The sequence below is a fragment of the Pogoniulus pusillus genome, chromosome 25 (genome assembly GCF_015220805.1).
Source record: "Pogoniulus pusillus isolate bPogPus1 chromosome 25, bPogPus1.pri, whole genome shotgun sequence".
Taxonomy (NCBI): domain Eukaryota; kingdom Metazoa; phylum Chordata; class Aves; order Piciformes; family Lybiidae; genus Pogoniulus; species Pogoniulus pusillus.
Window position 1 is genome coordinate 20,546,665 of NC_087288.1, and position 22,545 is coordinate 20,569,209.

A 22,545-nucleotide genomic window follows, 5' to 3' on the forward strand; every position below is an offset into this window, starting at 1 on the left:
CCCTTGGTGTAACTGGAGGTCATTCATTCACTCCTGTCCTATCACTTGTTACCTGGTTGAACAGACTGACCCCCACTTCTCTACAGCCACCTTCCAGGTATCTTTAGAGTAAGAAGGTTTCCCCTCTGCTTCCTGCTCTCCAGATTAAACAGCTTGAGCTCAGCAGCTCCTCCTAAGACCAGTTCTCAAGACCCTTCACCACCTTTGTTGCCTTATATATACCCAAACCACAGCAAAGTCTGGGATTACTAGAAGCAGTGAATTAATACAGCCTTTTTAGGGACAGATGTCCTACACCACTTAACAAGTTTGCTCCTTTAGCCTCATGGGTCATTAGGGTCCATTGCAATCACCTGACACCAATTAGTAGCAGACATTGGGCAGAGAGAGGGCTGGGAGCTGAGGTTAGCCCTTCTGGAACAGGTGCCATATGCAGCAAGGCTGAGAAAGGGTGGGAAGTTTGCACTTTCAACTCATGTCATCTCAGGGCAGTGTGAGGCAGCTGGAGCACCAAGCACTGCTTCAAGAGAAGGGAAGAAAGCCCCTGGGAGCCTGTGTTTGCTTTTGCTGTCAGCAGAACAGCAGTATTTTTAGATCACACCAGTGAATATGGAAGGCTTTTTGTTTTCAGCAGCTTAACCCACTGGACACAAAGGGAATGTGTTATCTGTAGGACAGTACTGTAAAAGGAGAGAAAAATGAGGTACTTTTTTCCCTTTCTCTCCTCTCTGGTCCACTGCCATGCAAGATAAAGTCTGCCTTGTATGTTGCTACCATGGCAGCCATGGGCTTTCCAAGAGCATCACCTGCTGGTTCTTGGCCTCACTGAGTACACTGCAATAGTAAGGGAGAGGAATTGTTTGATTTTCTTGTCTCTTATAGGAAAAACTCACACCCTGGAGAGAGGTCTCTTTGCTTATTACTGTTTGGGTCACTCATCTGGAGCAGAAGAAGACGAGGTCAAGCCTATGGCCTGTCCTGAGCACCCTCTCGTGTCCTGTCTGAATGCAGCAGTGACCTTAAGCTGCACAAGAGGATCTTTTCTCTCCCATTTTTGCAAGAAAGCCTACCCTGGGCACTCCTGCAGGAGCTTCAGCCAAACACAGAGCTTGGCAAATTCTATGTGGAGGACCTGGCTGTGAGCAACCTTCTGATGGCACCTTCCCAGAAGCATCTGAAGTGGGAGCCTGTTTGGAGCTGCAGTGCAAACCACAGCAAGATAAGACACTGATGGCCACAGTGTAAGTTGAGCACAACCTGTGAGTGGCTTTCCCACTGACTAGCAGATATCTGAAAGTTCACAACAGAAGGCAGCTCACCTGCAAGCTGATGAGCTGCCCTGCTAAGGAACAGCTGACATCCAAATTACTGCCCTCAGGGGCAGTATGTGGAGCTGCTGCTGCTGCTGGTCATGGTCTCTCCTCTACAAAAGTGTGGAGCCAGGGAGAACTGGGACATGCCTCCTCTTCCCCCCACAAACCTGGAGGTCATTGAAGATGTTACCCTGTGGAACTGTGAGTAAATAAGGCAGTGGAATGCTGCCTCCTCTCCTACTTCCACAGGCAAAAGTGGGACCACATCATGACAGACCATCAAGCTGTTTTGGTTGGAAAAGAACTCTAAGATCATTGAGCCCAACCATCACCCTGAGACCATTGTGGCCATGATGCTGAGGCACAGCTGCAGGTAAGCACACACAAAGATGGGAAGGAGAGGGAAATGAAATCTGAGGTGTCTGTAAGAGCAGGGAAGGTTGCTGAATCAGTGGTGGGAGATGCAGGTAATGAGTGTGTGCTTTTTGTGGATGAACTGTACCTGTGTTGTGTCAGGGGAGTGCTCTGTGTGGGGACATGTCTGATGTACCTTTGAGTCTATTAAGTAAAGTGGTGATTAACTGTCATTAAACAGTGCTGGCAGGTATACAAGGCAGGTGTTGATGTGCTGAAAATTCATGAGATGTACTGGTTCTCACATCTGTGAGTCAGAAAACTTGGGTGAGCAGTGTAATGAGGGCTGCACCTCTTTCCTCACTATTGCAGTGAATGTGGTATCTATTGGTTAAGTCACCTTTGGGTCCTGAGTATCCTGATTTTGGTCTTATGCTCTAGTTTGAACTGTAAGGAGCTGTTCCAGTTGTGGAGGCCTTTCACCCATGGTGCTAGGCTGTAGTCCTTTGCATTACCATAGAACTAACCAGGTTGGAAAAGACCTTAGAAATCACTGAATCCAACCTATTACCTAACAACACCTTCTAATTAAACCATGGCACCAAGTGCCTCATCCAGTCTTCTTTTAAACTCCTGCAGGGATGGGGACTCCACCACCTCACAAGGCAGCCCACTCCAATGCCAATCACTCTTTCTGTAAAGAGCTTCTTCCTAATGTCCAGCCTAAACCTGCCCTGGTGCAGTTTGAGACTGTCCTCTTGTTCTGTTGCTGGGTGCCTGGCAGCAGAGCCCAACCCCACCTGGCTACAACCTCCTGTCAGGTAGTTGCAGACAGCAATGAGGTCCTCCCTGAGCTCCCTCTTCTGCAGGCTGCACACCCCCAGCTCCCTCAGCCTCTTCTCACAGGGCTGTGCTCCAGGCCCCTCACCAGCTTTGTTGCCCTTCTCTGGACACCTTCCAGCACCTCAACATCTTCCTTAAACCGAGGGGCCCAGAACTGGACACAGCACTCATGGTGTGACCTAACCACTGATGAGTACAGGGGCAGAAGGACCTCCCTGGTCCTGCAGAATGATGAGGAAAAGAGAACTATTGAAACTTTCCCAACAAAGGGCTCTATTGGCATCTGCTGAATCATAGAACTGTTGAGGTTGGAAGAGACCTTTGAGCTTATCAAGTGCAACCACTCCCCTAAAGCTACCACTACTGCTAAAACAGCACCATGAAAACATGTCCCTTGGCACCACATCAATGTGTGTTTTAAGTACCTCCAGGGATGGCAACTCCACCACCTCCCTGGGCAGCCTGTTCCACTGCCTGATAACCCTTTCTGGGAAGAAACTGTTCCTAGCATCCCACCTGAACTTCCCTTGGCACAACTTGAGGCTCTTTTCTCTTGTCCTGTCACTTCTTGCATACGAGAAGAGGTAGACCTCCTACCTCCCTTCAGTCTCCTTTCAGGCAGTTGTAGAGGACATTTAAGATGTTCCTTAAGGGAGGATTCTCAAAATCTCCTCCTTCTGTTTCTATGAGGAGACTTGGGCTACACAGCAGAACTAAATTGGAAAGCACTGACAATTAGGCTATGTGCTGAAGATTCCTAAAGCAGAGAACTGCAGGTGTCTTTGTTTGAGAAAGCAGACACCAGGTAAAACCTCCTGGAATTGTTCTGACCAGGCAAAGTCCTCCTCAGTTTTCCTCTCACTGGAACTCAGCAGGGCTCAGGCTGCATCAGAGAGAACCTGCAGGCACAGGTTGTGCTAGTTTGAAGCTAGCTGGAATGTTTTGGTGAGAAGGACTAGATTACAGGCTGTGAAAGGAAAACGAGGCTGATGCCTACTGCACTCATAGGCTTGCTGAGATGCATAAGAATCAAAACATAGATAACCTTCTTCTGCTGGGGGGCTCTGAGCTGCATCTCTAACCTCACCCTCCCTCTCTCTGACTGATCCACTTTGCTTCCTAACCTCCTGGCTGAACCTCCATTCTTCCTTGGGACTGGGGTAAGGTTGAGAGGGGCAGGGGGAAGGTGAAGGGCAGTTGGGAGCCCCTCCTGGGGACTCAGGTTTCTGGGAGGGCTGCTGTGTGTCTGTGTTACCTTTTCCCTTGTCTGTGTCTGTCTATCACTGTATATCCTGTAACTATCTGCTTGTCTGTTGTGCTAAGCTGTAAATACAAAGCTTCATTCCATTTCCAGAGCTGGCTGAGTCTAGCCTGGGTGATTTCCAAAGTGTGGGGGGCAGGGAACACCCAAACCATCACACAAGTGTAGCACCTAAACCCTTGGAGATGAGTGCTTGCTTTCTAAGCTTACTGCAGTGCTCGGAACAGAAAAGTCTGGTCCAGAACTTGATGCACCTGTGTGTGAACTCCCCTGGCGTTTGCAGGGCGCCTGCCCTGCCTCTTCATCCCAACGGCCTCCACAGAGAGCCGCCACTGTCGGCAGGGGCATGCAGCAAATGCGGAGGCACAGGGACGGGAAGGTGTCTCCTCCTGAGAAAGCTCACCTGGGTCTGGTTCTGTGTCCTTTGTCAGGAGGTGCATTCGCACCTCATCCCCCCGAGGCACCAAGCCAAACAACAGGCGATGCCATTTGGCCCCTCCGAAAGCAGGTGCACCCAGCTAGGGCAGACAGGCGGCTCTAACAGTGTGAGGGGGGAGAAGAGTAGAAGCATTGTGCAGCTTAGAAAGCAGGAGGCTTGCTTGGTCCCTGGCAGCACCTCTTGGAGTAGAAAATCTGAATCCTGTCTGCACAGACCAGGTGTAACAAACGCTGCTTGCAAGAGGGGGACAGCAATGGTGTGCAGACACCTGGCAGCAAAAGTCATCTGCAAATGGCAGGTCTTAAAGAATCATAGAATCATTAGCATTGAATAACACCCCCAAGATCATCAACAGCTTCAACCTTCTACCCAACACCTTCACAACCACTAGACCATGTCCTAAACTGCCTCATCTACTAATTTTTTCAACACTTTTGGGGATGGTGACTCCAGCACCTCCCTGGGCAACCTGGGCACTCTCTGTCCACTGCCTGACTACTCTCTCAGTCAAGAAATTATTTCTAATATCCAACCTAAACCTCTCCTGATGCAGCTTGAGGCCATTTACTCTTGTCCTCTCATGAGTTACTTGGGAGAAGAAGACAACATCAGCATCACTGCAAACTCCTTGCAGGTAGCTGTAGAGACAGTAGTGTGGGCAGGACCTGGGCAAGAGGAGCAGAAGCTGAAGGATTAGAAAAGGAGGAAGAGAAAGGGAAGGAGGAGAGTGGAGGCAGCAAACATGACAGAATCTAGATGTTGCCATGGAGAGTAGCTCATGAATTTCCCTTTGTGACCTGCTATTAAAAATGCTTTGTTTAGCTTTCACCAGCACATTGTTTTTGTTTTTCTCCTTCCATATCAGAAGGATGTTCAAGGTGAATTCTGGCTCTGTCCAGTCCCTCGTGGCAGACAAGAGTATGCAGTTACTGACAAGTGAGAGCTAGTGCATGCAAGGCTTGTCTCCACAGGGTTTGTTCCAAGTCTGCAGAAGGCAGGCTGTGCATAGGATTAGCCTTCTGGTTTCTCTGCACCCATGAAAAATGTCCAGCATGGAGAGCAGCCCTGTGGAGAGGGACCTGGGGGTGCTGGTGTCTAACAAGTTCCCCATGGCACAGCAATGTGCCCTTGTGGCCAAGAAGGCCAATGGCATCCTGGGGTGTATTAGCAGGAGTGTGTCCACCAGAGCAAGGGAGGTTCTGCTCCCCCTCTGCTCTGCCCTGCTGAGACCTCATCTTGAATCCTGTGTTCAGTTTTGGGCTCCCCAGTCGAAGAGGGACAGGGATCTGCTGGAGAGGGTCCAGAGAAGGGCTAGGAGGATGATGAGGGGACAGGAGGGCATGGCTGATGAGGAGAGGCTGAGGGCCCTGGGGCTGCTCAGTCTGGAGAAGAGAAGACTGAGAGGGGATTGGATCAATGTTCCTAAGTACCTGAAGGCTGCCAGGAGTGGGGGACAGGCTCTGCTCACTGCTCCCTGGGACAGGACAAGCAGCAATGGGTGTAAGCTGCAGCACAGGAGGTTCTGCCTCAACACAAGGGGGAACTTCTTTACTGTAAGGGTCCCAGAGCCCTGGCACAGGCTGCCCAGAGAGGCTGTGGAGTCTCCTTCTGTGGAGCCTTTCCAGGCCTGTCTGGATGTGTTCCTGTGTGATCTGTGCTAGATAGGATTGTCCTGCTCTGGCAGGGGGGTTACACTTGATGATCTCTTTGGGTCCCTTCCAACCCCTAACATCCTATGATCTGCTGTGGTGTCTCCACGTTCCTCCTTCATACACACTTTGCAGCCCGGGGATGGCACTGAAGCCTCTCCAGGGGGGCATGCCAAGCAATCATACAATGGTAGGGGTTAGAAGTGACCACTGAATATAATCAAGTCCAACCTCCCTGCCAAAGCAGGATCACCCAGGCAGGTCACAAAGGAAGACATCCAGATGAGTCTTGAAAGTCTTCAGAGAAGAAGACTCCAGAACCTCTCTGGGAAGCTTGATCCAGAGCACCCTCACAGGAAAGGTGGTTTTCTTCACATTGAGATGGAACTTTGTGTTCCAGTTTGTATCCATTTGCCCTCACCCTATCAGAGGACACCACTGAGAAAAGACTGGCCCCTTCTTCTCCACAGCCACCCTTTGGATGTTTGTTAAGCATTAATAGGATTTCCTCTCAGTTTTCTCTTCTCCAGACTAAACAGCCTCAGGTCTCTCAGCCTTTCCTCATAAGGCAGACTTTCCAGTCCCTTCATCATCCTTGTAGCCTCTGCTGGACTCTCTCTAGTGTGTGTATGCCCATGGCCCATCAACTGATCAGACTGCTTCAGTGCACTGCCACCCAACACTGACCTCTGCATCTCCGTTAGTAGCAGGTTTGTGTCGCCGCAGTCGGGACAGATTTGGCAGTGCTCACGTAGCATCCACAGGAGATGGCCCACATGTGAGCGAGACAGCACTGCCTCTGCATCAAAAATGAGCTGCTTCATGGATGTAATGCTTTAGGAAAGTTAACTCTTCTGAAAATGCAGAGGGGTTTTAACACAAGCTCCAGAACTTTGACTGCAACAAACTTCCACAGACTTCCAAGGCTAAAAATACCCAGCGAAATCTTAAACTGCTTGAGGGGTGAGGGCTGCATGAAGGTGAAGTGATTTACTAAAGCTTTAATTAGACACTAAGCCATCAGCATTATTTTTACTCTGCAGCACTGCAGTGTTTTGAACATTTACAAGCAGCCACCCATAAATAGTGTGATTGCAGTACAGCTTGTTCCATTGCCAGACATTCCACAATCCTTGGGTGAAGTTTTCCAATCCAGTCCTATCCTTTCATTCTGGGGACTCGATGCTTAAAGTTAAGGGTGTGCTTCAGGTATCTGAGATTAAAGAGTTGCTGCTGAAGGGTGATGCAGGACCCCACTGCATAACCCTTAGTGGTGGAGCTGGCCTCAGACTTCTGCTAGGATGTGCTGTTGCTCAGTTGTTTTTCCAAGTTGTTAACTGCCTGGTTCCCAAAGTGCTTGTGGCCATTTGAGCTGATCCTCTAGCTCAGACATAGGGGAGAGATGAACATTCCAGGGATAGGCCACATAAATGGCAACAATAGATAAATTAATATAATTTCATTGGAGCATCAAGAGCTTAATGTCTAGAAGCACAGTTTGTTCTCCCCCTTCACCCGCTGGCTTCTGCTGCTGCAGCTTCGCCTATCTTCCCCGGCTGCTGTTTGGCTACTGCTGCTTCTGCTGCTTCGCCGCCGCTTGACCCCCTCCCCATCTCCCTTAAGGTTATTGTATTGTTTTCTTTTTTTCCCTTCCTTCCTTCTCTAGTTATTATTTCTCTTTACATTGTTATACTTATATTATAAGAAAATACAATTTCATCTTTCCCTGACTTTCAAGAAGTAGGGGGGTTTGTGTTGTGAATTTCTTCCCGGGGGAGGGATCAGCCCAAACCCGGGACAGGACTCTTTTGGCGCCTTAACGTGGGGCACGATCTTGGCTTGTCGTTTTGTTTTTTTTTTTCCTTTCCCCCTGTTGATTTATAATCAGAATAAGAACATCAGGGAAAAATGAAGTTGTTTGATATATTCTGGCCTATTATTGCCTCAATTCTGACTCTGTCGATTCAGCAGTGTTTTACAGCTATGGTGCACTACCAGGTGTGTTCATTCTTTGCTAAGATGGTCTGGGACTCGGTAAAAGCTGTGCTAAGGAAGGTTGGAGATGTTGTTAGGAATGTTTTAGAGTTTAGGAATGTCGTTGAGGGTGTGCCGTATGTGACATTGGTGTCAGAGACTAGGAGTTATTTGGAAGAGATGAGCTACCCAGTAGCATGCCTAATATGTGTGAACTTGATGTTTTTGGCTGCTATTGTAGGTCTGGTTATAGTGTGGAGACGAGAGAAATGCAGGAATAAACAGGCTGTAAGTGAGGTTTTTACCTTCTCCGGAGGCAATAGTAGGGAGCTAAGGGTTAAAGAAACAGTCTGCAACCGAAGCGGGGGAGGGAGGGCCACGGCACCGGGCAGACGGACTGCTCGCAGGGCAGTGAAACGTCCTGCCTCGGAGCCTTTGAGAGGAGAAAAGATTGTTGGACATGGCCTGTACCCCACTGACCCTGAAGCATGGAGGCAGGAAATAATCTGGTTCCCATTCGTACCTAATAGAACAGAGGAAAGTAAAGGTAGAGGCGATGGAACCCCTGCAGAAGTGCAGTCACAAAGGGCTGCTGCGGCGGCGGCAGGTCTGGCTGCAGACGGTGTGGGCTACGGCAAAGTTCCTCGGACAGATAAAGTTGAGGAACTGGTTTGTGGAAAATGCGGCTCGAACGTTTTGATCTGTAGGAGGGTCGCTGACACCAGAGCCTCTGCCAGCAGAGAGGCTGCTGAGGCAAAGACTCTTTCGCCTGCAACCAGGGGACTGGAAGCGGTCCCAGGGGAGGCGGCGAGGTCCTCGGAAGGCGAACCCACTAACGCCATCGAGCCTGCTAATGCCACTGCTCCTGCCTTAGCCCCGTTTGTCTCTGCTGAGCCGGCTGCTGTTGCTGCTGTGGGGAAGGGTCCTTCTGCCTCAGCCTCAGCCCCACTACCGCGTGTGGAACACAGCCAGGCAGACAAACAAAACTCAGATGATTCAGTGAAAACCACCCCCCAGAGTAAGACAGAGTTTACCTTAGATAAGGTCTCCCTTGCCCCGGTTAAAACGAGGAGAAAAATGGCAGCTAGCCTTGGGGGTCGAGATAGCTCAGATGACAATGGGGATAAACCAGAGCAGGGTGAACAAAAGGAAGAGGATCCAGGAGAAGGTACATCGGCTGGTGTGAAGGCCAGTACCCTTGTGGGCACAAGGAGTGGAAAGGCAAAAGCAAAGGAAAAACATATTCAGGAGACGGATGATAGTGATGATAGTGATGATGAGGAGGGAGCCCCGTTGCCAAGGAAGGAGGTCAGGCATATTAGGCAAGACTATGCCCGGAAAGAGCGAGAACTGCTGATGAGTTGGCTGAACAGATGCTGGCATGGAGGCATGGACACCATAAAAATAAACCCTCCGACAGTAAGGCAGTTGGGAGTTTTCTCGAGAGACAATGGCATAGATAAGCACTTAGGACATCTCGGTGGCAATTCTAACCTCTGGTCATGCGTATTGACAGCTGTGGTACTGCAGTACCCTAACAGGGATGATTTACCCTGGAGACCCTTACACTGGAACACAATTGAACAGGGGGTTCAGTGCTTGCAAGAGATGGCCATAAGAGAGCTAATCTATGGAGATTATACAACAGAGAACCCTGAGGAGATACCAATGAGCCGAGCTCTCCTAAAGAAACTTATTCAGCTTGCCCCCTCTAGTTATGCCCATACATTGGCAAGCAAGATGGTGGGGAAAGACGATGCAACAGCTTCTATGACTGTGGGTGAATTCGCTGATCAAATGAGGCAAATGGAGGATAGCCTTACGGTTAATGCTATGGTGTCAGCCATAAATATTATGACTGAAGAGATTAAAGATAGCATGAAACAACTCAAGGAGGAATTTAAAACCTCCCTATCCCAGTTGGCAAAGGACAGTGAACTTTCTTCTTCACCCTCAGAGTGGGTACGTGTCTCGGCCATCAGGGATAGGCGTCTTCCTAGAAGATCAATTCAACCAAACTCACTAAAAAATAGACAACAGTCATGTGGGTCTCTTTGGTTAATCCTACGTGACCAGTTTGGTGAAAACATGGATAAATGGCATGGAAAACCTACCTCTCTTCTCCTAAAAAGAGTGAGAGAGTTACAGAGTGAGAAGCCTAAAAGAGTAGTCGCCTCAGTTTCACCACATGACTCAGATGATTCTGGTGATGATTCAACTAACACCACTAAACACTGTGCCAATTGCAATTGTAATGGCCAACATTAGGGGGGCCCTGCCTCTTACCAGGCGGAGGCCAGGGACCAGGAAGACAACAGAATATACTGGAATGTATATGTTAAATGGCCTGGTACCTTGAAAATTCAGAAATACAGGGCTCTAGTGGACACGGGTGCACAATGCACCTTGATGCCTTCAAACTGTAAAGGAATGGAGTCTATTACTATTTCTGGAATTACAGGAGGCTCTCAAGAATTGACAAGGTTAGAGGCAGAGATGAGTTTGACTGGAAGTGATTGGCGAAGGCATGTCATTGTAACAGGTCCAAATGCACCTTGCATCTTGGGAATTGACTTTCTGAGAGAAGGGCGTTTTAAAGATCCCAAGGGTTTTAAGTGGACCTTTGGAATAGCAACTGTAGAAGCTGTTGGAGACAAATTGAAGTTGTCTGCTAGGCCTGAGCTCTCAGATGAGTCTGCAGTTGTTGGGCAGCATAATGTAGAGGATGTGAAGTTGCCAGTTGCCACCCAAATTGTACACCACAATAGGCCACACAGGCACACAATTGCCACACAGGCAATATAGAACAAACCGTGACTCTTTGGTGCCCATACATGATCTGATTCGTCGTCTGGAGTGCCAGGACGTCATTAAAAAGACCCATTCACCTTTCAATAGTCCCATATGGCCTGTGCGAAAGGGAAATGGAGAGTGGCGACTTACAGTTGATTTCCGCGGCCTAAATGAAGTGACTCCGCCCATGAGTTCTGCTGTGCCGGACATGTTAGAACTCCAGTATGAGCTGGAATCCAAGGAGGCCAAATGGTATGCAACCATAGATGTTGCTAATGCTTTCTTTTCTATTCCAATAGCAGAAGAATGCAAGCCTCAATTTGCTTTCACTTGGAGGGGGATTCAGTATACGTTTAATCGTTTGCCCCAGGGGTGGAAGCACAGCTCAACGATCTGTCATGCAGTGATCCATGATGCATTGGAGAAAGGTGGAGCTCCAGAGCACCTGCAGTTCATTGATGACATCATTGTCTGGGGGAAGACGGCACAAGAAGTTTTTGAGAAAGGTAACAAAATAATTGCCATTCTGCTGAAGGCAGGTTTTGCCATAAAGCGAGACAAGGTGAAAGGACCTGCTAGAGAGATTCAGTTCTTGGGAATTCGTTGGCAAGATGGTCGCCGTCACATTCCAATGGATGTGATAAATAAGGTTTCTGCCATGGCAAATCCCACAAATAAGAAGGACACATTGTCTTTCTTAGGAACAGTTGGATTTTGGAGGCTGCACATCCCTGGGTACAGCCAAATTGTAAAACCTTTATATGATACAACTCGAAAGAGAAACAACTTTCAGTGGGGACCTGAACAACAAGCAGCCTTTGATCAGATAAAACAGGAAGTAGTCCATGCAATGGGTTTGGGGCCTGTTCGAACTGGTCCAGACATTAAGAACATTCTGTATACGGCTGCGAGTGATAATGGTCCAACCTGGTGCCTACGGCAGAGAGCCCCAGGAGAAACACGTGGCCGACCACTTGGTTTCTGGAGTAGAGGATATAGAGGGTCAGAAGTAAACTATACACCAACAGAGAAAGAGATCCTTGCTGCTTTTGAAGGTGTGAAAGCTGCTTCAGAAGTAATAGGAACAGACTCTCAGCTTCTTTTGGCTCCCAGATTACCAGTTTTGAACTGGATGTTTAAGGGAAAGGGGTCATCGCCACATCACGCAACCGATGCTACCTGGTCTAAGTGGATGGCTCTCATAACACAACGAGCACGCATGGGGAGCCTTGAACGACCTGGCATAGTGGAGATAATCACCAACTGGCCAGAAGGCACAAACTGTATAAATCCTCCAGAGGAGCGAATGAGTCGGGCTGAAGAAGCTCCTCCTTACAGTGATTTGTCTGAAGAAGAAAGAAACTATGCTCTATTTACTGATAGTTCCTGTCCCCTTGTTGGAAACAAGAGAAAATGGAGAGCTGCAGTTTGGAGCCCTCTACGGGCAGTGGCTGAAACAAAAGCTGGAGAAGGTGAGTCAAGCCAGTTTGCAGAGGTAAAAGCTATCCAACTTGCTCTTGATGTGGCTGAACGTGAGAACTGGCCCATGCTTTACCTCTATACTGATTCATGGATGGTGGCTAATGCCTTATGGGGTTGGCTAAAGGACTGGAAAAGAAATAATTGGCAACGGAAAGGAAAGCCAATTTGGGCTGCTGACTTATGGCAGGACATTGCTACCCGTCTAGAGAAAACCCCTGTAAGAGTACGACACATAGACGCTCACATGCCCAAAAGTAAAGCTACTGAGGAACATCAGCACAACCATCAGGCAGATCTAGCTGCCAAGGTGTTTCAGACCGATGTAAATTGTGATTTGGATTTAGATTGGGAACACCGAGGTGAACTGTTCTTAGCCTGGTGGGCCCATGATTCCTCAGGACATCAAGGCAGAGATGCTACCTACCAATGGGCACGGGACAGAGCAATCAACATCTCCATGGACGCTATAACACAAGTTATACATGACTGTGATATCTGTGCTACTATTAAACAAGCCAAGCGTCTGAAGCCCTTGTGGTATGGTGAGCGATGGGCAAAGTACAAATACGGTGAAGCGTGGCAGATTGATTACATCTCTCTACCTCGTTCTCGGACTGGAAAGCAATATGTGCTGACCATGGTGGAAGCAAGCACCGGATGGCTGGAAACCTATCCAGTTTCCCGTGCCACTGCACGTAACACCATTTTGGGCTTGGAAAGACAAATCCTGTGGCGACATGGTGCTCCAGAAAGAATTGAATCGGATAATGGTACCCACTTTAAAAACAATCTCATAAAATCTTGGGCCAAAGAGCACGGCATTGAGTGGATCTATCACATCCCCTACTATGCACCCACCTCAGGCAAAATTGAACGTTACAATGGCTTGTTGAAAACAACTTTAAAGGCAATGGGGGGAGGAACCTTAAAGAACTGGGAGAAACATCTAGCCCAAGCCACTTGGGTAGTGAATAGTAGAGGTTCCACCAACTGAGCTGGCCCAGCTCATTCAGAGGTCTTACAAAAGGTAGAAGGTGACAGGTTCCTGTCATTCGTGAAAAGGATTTGTTGGGCAAGTCTGTTTGGGTATTCTCCCCTTCGGGGGAGGCTACACCTGTCCGAGGGGTGGTTTCTGCTGAAGGACCTGGTCATACATATTGGGTTATGCAGAAAAACGGTAAAATACAATGTGTGCCACAAAAGAATCTGACATTGGCAGAAAGAATGTAGATATGTTGTTATGAGTTCTTTTGCAGATGATTGTGGTGTCCAAGGAAAGCCATGAAGAGCCCGCTACCCATGAACATGAGCCCTGAGAGTGCCAAGAGTCCTGCTCTGTTCCACTCATTGAAAAAAAATTGAGCTAGCCAACGCCTGAGACAGACGGAAATAAGAAGATGAATGACCGAAAATTGAAGAAAGATGCTTGAAGCCTGAAAAAAAAATAAAAAAAATTACCATCTACGATACTGCTGTTATCCCTAGTTACATAGAATGACTTGATGCTGCAATGGTAAATTATATTAAAGGGGTGGATTGTGGCCATTTGAGCTGATCTTCTAGCTCAGACATAGGGGAGAGATGAACATTCCAGGGATAGGCCACATAAATGGCAACAATAGATAAATTAATATAATTTCATTGGAGCATCAAGAGCTTAATGTCTAGAAGCACAGTTTGTTCTCCCCCTTCACCCACTGGCTTCTGCTGCTGCAGCTTCGCCTATCTTCCCCGGCTGCTGTTTTGGCTACTGCTGCTTCTGCTGCTTCGCCGCCGCTTGACCCCCTCCCCATCTCCCTTAAGGTTATTGTATTGTTTTCTTTTTTTCCCTTCCTTCCTTCTCTAGTTATTATTTCTCTTTACATTGTTATATTATAAGAAAATACAATTTCATCTTTCCCTGACTTTCAAGAAGTAGGGGGGTTTGTGTTGTGAATTTCTTCCCGGGGGAGGGATCAGCCCAAACCCGGGACAGTGCTATTTTTTCCCTCTCTCTTGTCTAAAAGATGTGCTTCAGCAATCACCATGGATGTTTTGCAGCATACTTTAGGATAGTATGAACTACTGCAAAGAACTTGTAATTTCCCAGAAGTAAAAAAGGTAAAAATGTTGCTGCAGAGGAAACGGGAAGGGTGCACCTACTGCTTAGGGTTAGAAGTATTAGAATCAACCAGGTTGGAAGAGACCTCCAAGCTCACCCAGTCTAACCTAGCACCCAGCCCTAGCCAGTCAACCAGACCATGGCACTAAGTGCCTCAGCCAGGCTTTGCTTCAACACCTCCAGGGATGGTGCCTCCACCACCTCCCTGGGCAGCCCATTCCAATGCCAATCACTCTCTCTGCCAGCAACCTCCTCCTAACATCCAGCCTAGACCTACCCTGGCACAACTTGAGACTGTGTCCCTTTGTTCTGTTGCTGCTTGCCTGGAAGAAGAGCCCAACCCCACCTGGCTACAGCCTCCCTTCAGGTAGTTGCAGACAGCAATGAGCTCTGCCCTGAGCCTCCTCTGCTGCAGGCTGCACACCCCCAGCTCCCTCAGCCTCTCCTCACAGGGCTGTGCTCCAGGCCCCTCACCAGCTTTGTTGCCCTTCTCTGGACACCTTCCAGCACCTCAACATCTCTCTTGAATTGAGGAGCCCAGAACTGGACACAGCACTCAAGGTGTGGCCTGAGCAGTGCTGAGCACAGGGGCACAAGAACCTCCCTTGTCCTGCTGGCCACACTGCTCCTGAGCCAGGCCAGGATGCCATTGGCTCTCTTGGCCACCTGGGCACACTGCTGCCTCATCTTTAGCCTACTCTCTATCAGTACCCCCACGACCCTTTCTTCCTGGCTGCTGTCAGCCACTCTGTCCCCAGCCTGTAGTGCTGCTTGGGGTTGTTGTGGCCAAAGTGCAGAACCCTACACTTGGCCTTGTTCAATCTCATCCCATTGGCCTCTGCCCACCCATCCAGCCTGGCCAGGTCCCTCTGCAGGGCTCTGCTACCCTCCAACAGCTCCACAGCTGCTCCTAGCTTGGTGTCATCTGCAAACTTACTGATGCTGGACTCAATCCCCTCATCCAGATCATCAGTAAAGATACTGAACAGGACTGTGCCCAGCACTGATCCTTGGGGCACACCACTGGTGACAGCTGCCCGCTGCATGTGTCACTGTTCACCACCACTCTCTTTTCCAATTGAACCAATTTAGATTGGATATTAAGAAAAAAACTCTTCACAGAAGGAGTGGCTGGCCATTGGAAAGGGCTGCCTGGGATGGGGAGTCAGGAGCCCTAGAGGTGTTTTAAAAGAGTCTAGATGTGGTGCTCGTTGTCATGGTTTAGTTGATTAGATGGTGCTAGGTAATAGGTTGGACTGAATGATCTCGAAGGCCCTTTCCAGCCTGGTTGATTCTGTATTTGGTTGTCTGTGCCAGGCAAGCTCGCTCCCATCAGGAACAAAGCTGGAGGTGGGTAAGCATCACCTTCCAGTCTCCACTTCCATGCTAGGGAGGATGCAGAATGGCACTCTGGTTTACTGTGTGAAGACAGATGAAAAGTTCACTTGGTTTTCCTGCCTCTGCCTTCCCACAGGTTGAGGGTGTAAGCTGCAGCACAGGAGGTTGCAGCTCAATACAAGGGGGAACTTCTTTACTGTAAGGGTCACAGAGCACTGGCACAGGCTGTCCAGGGAGGTCTTGGAGTCTCCTTCTCTGGAGCCTTTCAAGGCCTGTCTGGATGTGTTCCTCTGCGATCTGTGTCAGATAGAATTGTCCAGTTCCAGCACTGGGACTGGACTCAATCTCTTTGGATCCCTTCCAACCCCAAACATCCTGTGATGCTAACTGCCATTACTGCCCACCTTGAGGTGCCCTAATCAGCAGAAGGAAAGCAGCAGGCTAAGGGCAGCATTAAGGGCCTCTCTCTCCTGCCCTGTCTGCATTTGGCCACAGTTCAAAGCAAGGTCTTCAGCTGTGCTGCCTTCTCATCATTGTCTTGCAGTGCATTTAGCCCTTTGAAGCTCCCTAACCACATTAGCTCTGCTCGTGGAGGGATAAAGTACTCCTAAGATTCACTGAGCAGTGAGTCTGAGCTTGCTGCCGTAGCCTAGAGTCCTTAACTGTGAAGACAAATCACGTTAATTAGAGACTGCCAAGACACAAGACAGAATTAATCTTATTAGAGAGAGCTAGATGGGGATGCAGAGCAATTAAGAGGTTATGCTGCAGATCAAGACAACTGAAATGAAAGTGTGATAAAGTGTGCCAGCCTCCAAAATCACCCCTGAGGACAAGCTGTCTTGTGTCAGGATGGAAAACAAAACTGTGACAGAAATGTTCAGAGATCTGCAGTGGTAAGCAAGAGAATAACAAAAAGGTCTTTCTTTAACCCAGACAACTCAGTGACTGCATTTTATCAGCCAGAGTGTCCCAAGCAGGGAATTAAAGGGATGTGACAGAGTTTTATACTGCACAGCTTGAAGGCATGGTGCTGCAATGGGGAGTCTGGAATATGACCTGGGAGGCCAGAACTCACTCCTGGCTTTGCAGCTTCTTGCTAAATCATTCTGAAGCTGTAAATTTGTTAGTGTTACTCCAGCACTACAAAATTTATCAGTACAGTCTAGGGGTTGGCCTGCTGCAAAGCAGCTCTCTGGAGGGGTCCTGGTGGGCAGGAAGTTCACTGTGAGCCAGCAATGTGCCCTCGTGGTGAAGAAGGCAAATAGTATCCCGGGGTGCATTAAGAATAGTGTGGCCAGCAGGTCGAGGGAGGTTCTCCTGCTCCTTTACTCTGCCCTAGTGAGGCTACACTTGGAGTATTGTGCCCAGTTCTGGGCTCCCCAGTTCAAGAGGGAAAGGGAGCTACGGGAGAGAGTCAAGCAGAGGGCCACAAAGATGGTAAGGGAACAGACACAAGCATCTCTCTTAGGAGGAGAGTCTGAGAGACCTGGGGCTGCTTAACCTGGAAAAGGTAAGTCTGACAGGGGATCCTATCAATGCTTATCAGTGTCTAAATTGTAGTCAAGAGGGTGGGATTCAGCTCTTTCAGTGGTGCTTTGTGACAGGGCAAGGGGAAGTACAAAGTAGCATACAGACGGTGTGGTGGAGCACTGGAACAGGCTGCCCAGAGAGACTGTGGAGTCTCCTTCTCTAGACACTTCAAAACCCACCTGGTCTAGGCAAGCCTACTAAAGCAGGGTGTTTGTACTAGATAGCTGGAGGTCACTTCCAACTTCCACCATCTCTGTTAATGATACAGCTTCCAAGTGTCTTTTCTACTTAGCTGTAGCAGGAAATGTATCACCTTCATGCACCTAACCTGCCTGTTGGTCCGTCTGGTGCTGCTGTAAGTCAAAAAATCACAGAATCAACCAGATTGGAAGAGACCTCCCAGCTCAGCCAGTCCAACCTAGCACCCAGCCCCATCCAGTCAACCAGACCATGGCACTAAGTGCCTCAGCCAGGCTTTGCTTCAACACCTCCAGGGACAGCGACTCCACCACCTCCCTGGGCAGCCCATTCCAATGCCAATCACTCTCTGCCAACAACTTCCTCCTAACACCCAGCCTAGACCTGCCCTGGCACAACTTGAGACTGTGTCCCCTTCTTCTGTTGCTGGTTGCCTGGCAGCAGAGCCCAACCCCACCTGGCTACAGCCTCCCTGCAGGTGGTTGAAGACAGCAATGAGCTCTGCCCTGAGCCTCCTCTGCTGCAGGCTGCACACCCCCAGCTCCCTCAGCCTCTCCTCACAGGGCTGTGCTCCAGACCCCTCACCAGCTTCGTCACCCTTCTCTGGACACATTCCAGCACCTCAACATCTCTCTTGAATTGAGGAGCCCAGAACTGGACACAGCACTCAAGGTGTGGCCTGACCAGTGCTGAGCACAGGGGCAGAAGAACCTCCCTTGTCCTGCTGGCCACACTGCTCCTGAGCCAGCCCAGGATGCCACTGGCTCTCTTGGCCACCTGGGCACACTGCTGCCTCATCTTTAGCCTACTCTCTACCAGTACCCCCAGGACCCTTTCTTCCTGGCTGCTCTCAGCCACTCTGTCCCCAGCCTGTAGTGCTGCTTGGGGTTGTTGTGGCCAAAGTGCAGAACCCTGCACTTGGCCTTGTTCAATCTCATCCCATTGGCCTCTGCCCACCCATCCAGCCTGGCCAGGTCCCTCTGCAGGGCTCTCCTACCTTCCAACAGCTCCACACCTGCTTCCAGCTTGGTGTCATCTGCAAACTTACTGAAGCTGGATTCAATCCCCAAAAGTCTCAAGCCTTGCTTTTAAAAGCCAGCTCTCATGAAAGCACTGTACTTAGATGAAAAGTAAAGCACTTTACCTAGTGAAAGCCACTGCAAAGTTGCTGTTTCACTCCTAACATCTGCAATACTTAGGATGTAAAGCATCATCTCCTAAGTTTGGCTTTGGTATCTTCAGGTGATTCAGACAGGTAAGAGTCTCACTTCGTGCTAGTTTAATGGAGAATATAAAGCTGTCTTGTCTTACTCAGCAAAACCACTGGGAATATTTAATGCAGCTTAATTTGGATCCATTTAGACTGAATTTCCCCACGCTTAGCATCCCCGAAGAGCAGCTTCAAACATGACCAATTCTGTAGATGAGCAGTGTGGGATGTGGAGAACAAGGATCCACGCAGCGCTGGGCTGTGACCAACCCACGCTCTTCTCAGTGAGGGGAGCAGGAGCTGCTCCTTGCAGGGGTGAAGCACACAGCCAGAGCGAGCCTCTGCACATGACCTGCTGTCTGCAGGTTTGCTCCTGTGTGGAAGATGAGGAGAAGATCTGCAGTTTTCCAGAGCCTCTTTGGCTCCCCATGGAAGGACCTCAGGCAGGCCACCAAAGGCAAGTTTTTGTTGGCAGTGGAGAAATGAGCTGTGATACCTCATGCCTGACATCACTCCAGAGCAGGCGCCATAAATAGAGCAGGACATGACTGCAGATTCTGTGAGCACAAGCTCCAGCCAAGAGAAATGAATGCAGCCCAACTGGCATTGTTCTCTGAAAGGGAGAACATGTGGGGATGGCAGAGGCTTCTGCACTCTGTCTGCATCAGCAGGTAGCCTGTGATTCTGTAGCCAGCTGAGCAATTTGCTCTAGTCTAACCCACTTGGAGGAGGGCCTAGATAGCCTCTAGTAGTCTCTTCCAGCCTCAGCTACTTCAGTACCTTCAGTTGGTCTGTGGTGAGAGGCTTCGAGCACAGCCCTGTGAGGAGAGGCTGAGGGAGCTGGGGGTGTGCAGCCTGCAGCAGAGGAGGCTCAGGGCAGAGCTCATTGCTGTCTGCAGCTACCTGAAGGGAGGCTGTAGCCAGGTGGGATTGGGCTCTTCTGCCAGGCAAGCAGCAACAGAAGAAGGGGACAGAGTCTCAAGCTGTGCCAGGGCAGGTCTAGGCTGGATGTTAGGAGGAAGTTGTTGTCAGAGAGAGTGATTGGCATTGGAATGGGCTGCCCAGGGAGGTGGTGGAGTCGCTGTGCCTGGAGGTGCTGAAGCCAAGCCTGGCTGAGGCACTCAGTGCCATGGTCTGGTTGATTGGCCAGGGCTGGGTGCTAGGTTGGACTGGATGATCTTGGAGGTCTCTTCCAACCTGGTTGATTCTGGGATCTCTGTTTCCTTTCCCAGAGCCCTGCCCTTTTGCCATTACATGACTCACAGCTCTTGAACCTAGAGGCTTTTCAGGATATCCCCCCCCTATTTCTGAAGAGCTGTTCTGGTTCTTAAGCATCAGGTGCGACTACTCTCACAGCAATCACTACACCCCAGCAGAAAGCACACTTGTGGGTTGCTGCTCATGCCAAAATAGGTGAACTTCAAATCAGCAGCCTCCCTCAACTCTTACACTGCACCCTCTGGAGACGTAGAATCATACAGTCAGAGTTGGGAGGGACCACAAAGATCATCCAGTTCCAACCCCTCTGCCATCAGCAGGGACTCCTCACACTAGATCAGGCTGGCCACAGCCTCATCCAGCCTGGCCTTAAACACCTCCAGGGATGGGGCTTCGACCACCTCCCTGGGCAGCCCTCGTGAAGAACTTCTTCCTAACATCCAGTCTGAATCTACCCATTTCTAGCTTTGTTCCATTCCCCCATGTCCTATCACTACTTGACATCCCAAAAAGTCCCTCACCAGATTTCTTGTAGGCCCCCTTCAGATACTGGAAGGCTATAATAAGGTTACCTCAGAGTCTTCCCCTCTCCAGCCTGCACAGCCCCAACTCTTTCAGTCTGTGCTCACAGCAGAGCTGCTGCAGCCTCTCAGCATCCTCCTGGCCCTGCTCTGGACACTCTCCAGCATCTCCACAGCCCTCTTGTCCCAGGGGCTCCAGAGCTGGATGCAGGACTCCAGGTGGGGTCTCAGCAGAGCACAGCAGAGGGGCAGAATCCCCTCCCTGGCCCTGCTGGCCACACTGCTGCTGCTGCAGCCCAGGCTCTGCTTGGCTTTCTGGGCTGCAAGTGCACACTGCTGGCTCCTGCTGAGCTTCTCCTCCAGCAGCACCCCCAAGTCCCTCTCCTCAGGGCTGCTCTCCAGCCACTCACTGCCCAGCCTGCATTTGTGCTTGGAATTGCCTCGACCCAGATGCAGGACCTTGCACTTGGTCTTGTTGAGCCTCCTGAGCTTGGCTTGTGCCCACCTCTGCAGCCTGTGCAGGTCCCTCTGGATGGATCCCTGCCCTCTAGCCTGGCTGCTGCACCACACAGCTTGGTGTGGGCAGCAAACTTGCTGAGGCTGCACTCAGTGCCTCTGTCCATGTTGCTAACAAAGATGTTGAACAAGACTGGTGCCAGGACTGATTGCTGAGGGACATGCATCAAACTGCTGAGCCAGCCTCTCAGGGGAGGCTCCTCTGGCCCAGGGGAAGACACCACTTCGTACAGAGGTGCCTTCTTTCTTTCAGTCATAGAATTCTTTCACTTGGAAAACACCTCCAAGATCATCAAGTCCCACAACCAACCTAAGATCACCATGGCCATTACACCATGTCCCAGGGAGCCATGTCCACAGTTTCCTGAACACCTCCAGGGATGGTGACTGCACCACCCCCCTTGGACGACCTAAGGAAACCTACTGAAAGCAGAAGTAATATCAACTTGGGTAAAATCATCTGGGTCGGGTTCTTTTGTCTGAAACCAAAGCTAAAGGAAACACCACAGTTGAGTTGAGCAGGTCAGAAACACAGGCAGATACTGGGTCCCATTTGGGAACTGGGGTAACCACACAACGAATGGAAATTGGCCAGCCAAGATGTGCCCAGCAATGCCTGGGCCTCTGCACAGCTATGTAAGTGTTGGGTTTTCCTGTGTGCTCTTTTCATCTGGAGGTCTTTTGATTTGTGCACCTTGATCTTTAAGAGCCCTGCATTCCCAGGTAGGAAGACACAGCATCTGAAGTCACATTTTCTCCATTACAGGGCAGATTTTCCCCTTCACCAAGTCATTTCCACTGTCTTCTGTCTACATCCAGTAGGAAGCCTGCTGCAAAAACTTCTTTAAATGCTAAAGGCTGCAGCTGAGATGAGATTCCTGCTTTGAGAAGCACACACTGGGACCAATGGACTGACACTGCAACACAAGACTTCACAGCCTAAACAAAAATCTCGGTCGAGGCAATGCCAAGCACAAATCCAGGCTGGGCAGTGCCAGGCTGGAGAGCAGCCCTGAGGAGAGGGACTTGGGGGTGCTGCTGGAGGAGAAGCTCAGCAGGAGCCAGCAGTGTGCACTTGCAGCCCAGAGAGCCAAGCAGAGCCTGGGCTGCAGCAGCAGAAGTGTGGCCAGCAGGGCCAGGGAGGGGATTCTGCCCCTCTGCTGTGCTCTGCTGAGACCCCACCTGGAGTCCTGCATCCAGCTCTGGAGCCCCTGGGACAAGAGGGCTGTGGATGTGCTGGAGAGTGTCCAGAGCAGGGCCAGGAGGATGCTGAGAGGCTGCAGCAGCTCTGCTGTGAGCACAGACTGAAAGAGTTGGGGCTGTGCAGGCTGGAGCAGAGGAGGCTCCCAGGGGACCTTATTATAGCCTTCCAGTATCTGAAGGGGCCTGCAAGAAAGCTGGGGAGGGACTTTTCAATATATCAGGCATTGACAGGACTGGGGGGAATGGAGCAAAGCTGGAGGTGGGGAGAGTGAGGCTGGAGGTGAGGAGGAAGTTGTTGAGCAGGAGAGTGGTGAGAGCCTGGCAGGGGTTGCCCAGGGAGGTGGTTGAGGCCCCATGGCTGGAGGTGTTTGAGGCCAGGCTGGCTGAGGCTGTGTGCAGCCTGCTCTAGGGTAGGGTGTCCCTGGGCATGGCAGGGGGGTTGGAACTGGCTGCTCCTTGTGGTCCCTTCCAACCCTGACTGATTCTGTGACTCTGTGTTGCTCCCCTGTCCCTGTGTGCTCTCCAGTTTGCCGAACTGGAATTCACAATGCTCAAGTTTTTTACCCAGCTTTCCGTGGTGTTTTCTGGTCCTGCAGAGC

General features: G+C 50.1%; 1 protein-coding gene and 1 long non-coding RNA gene across 3 annotated transcripts in view; one reads left to right on the plus strand and one right to left on the minus strand.

The window, feature by feature from the left end:
* The window catches only part of STUM (stum, mechanosensory transduction mediator homolog), a 96,350-nt gene that overhangs the window by 28,647 nt on the left and 45,158 nt on the right, over window positions 1-22,545 (minus strand). The gene's annotated exons all lie outside the window — the stretch shown is intronic.
* LOC135186453 (uncharacterized) lies at window positions 1,241-21,671 on the plus strand. The gene is made up of 2 exons (XR_010306871.1): window positions 1,241-1,686; window positions 21,510-21,671. It is a non-coding gene; the product is annotated as an uncharacterized LOC135186453 (long non-coding RNA).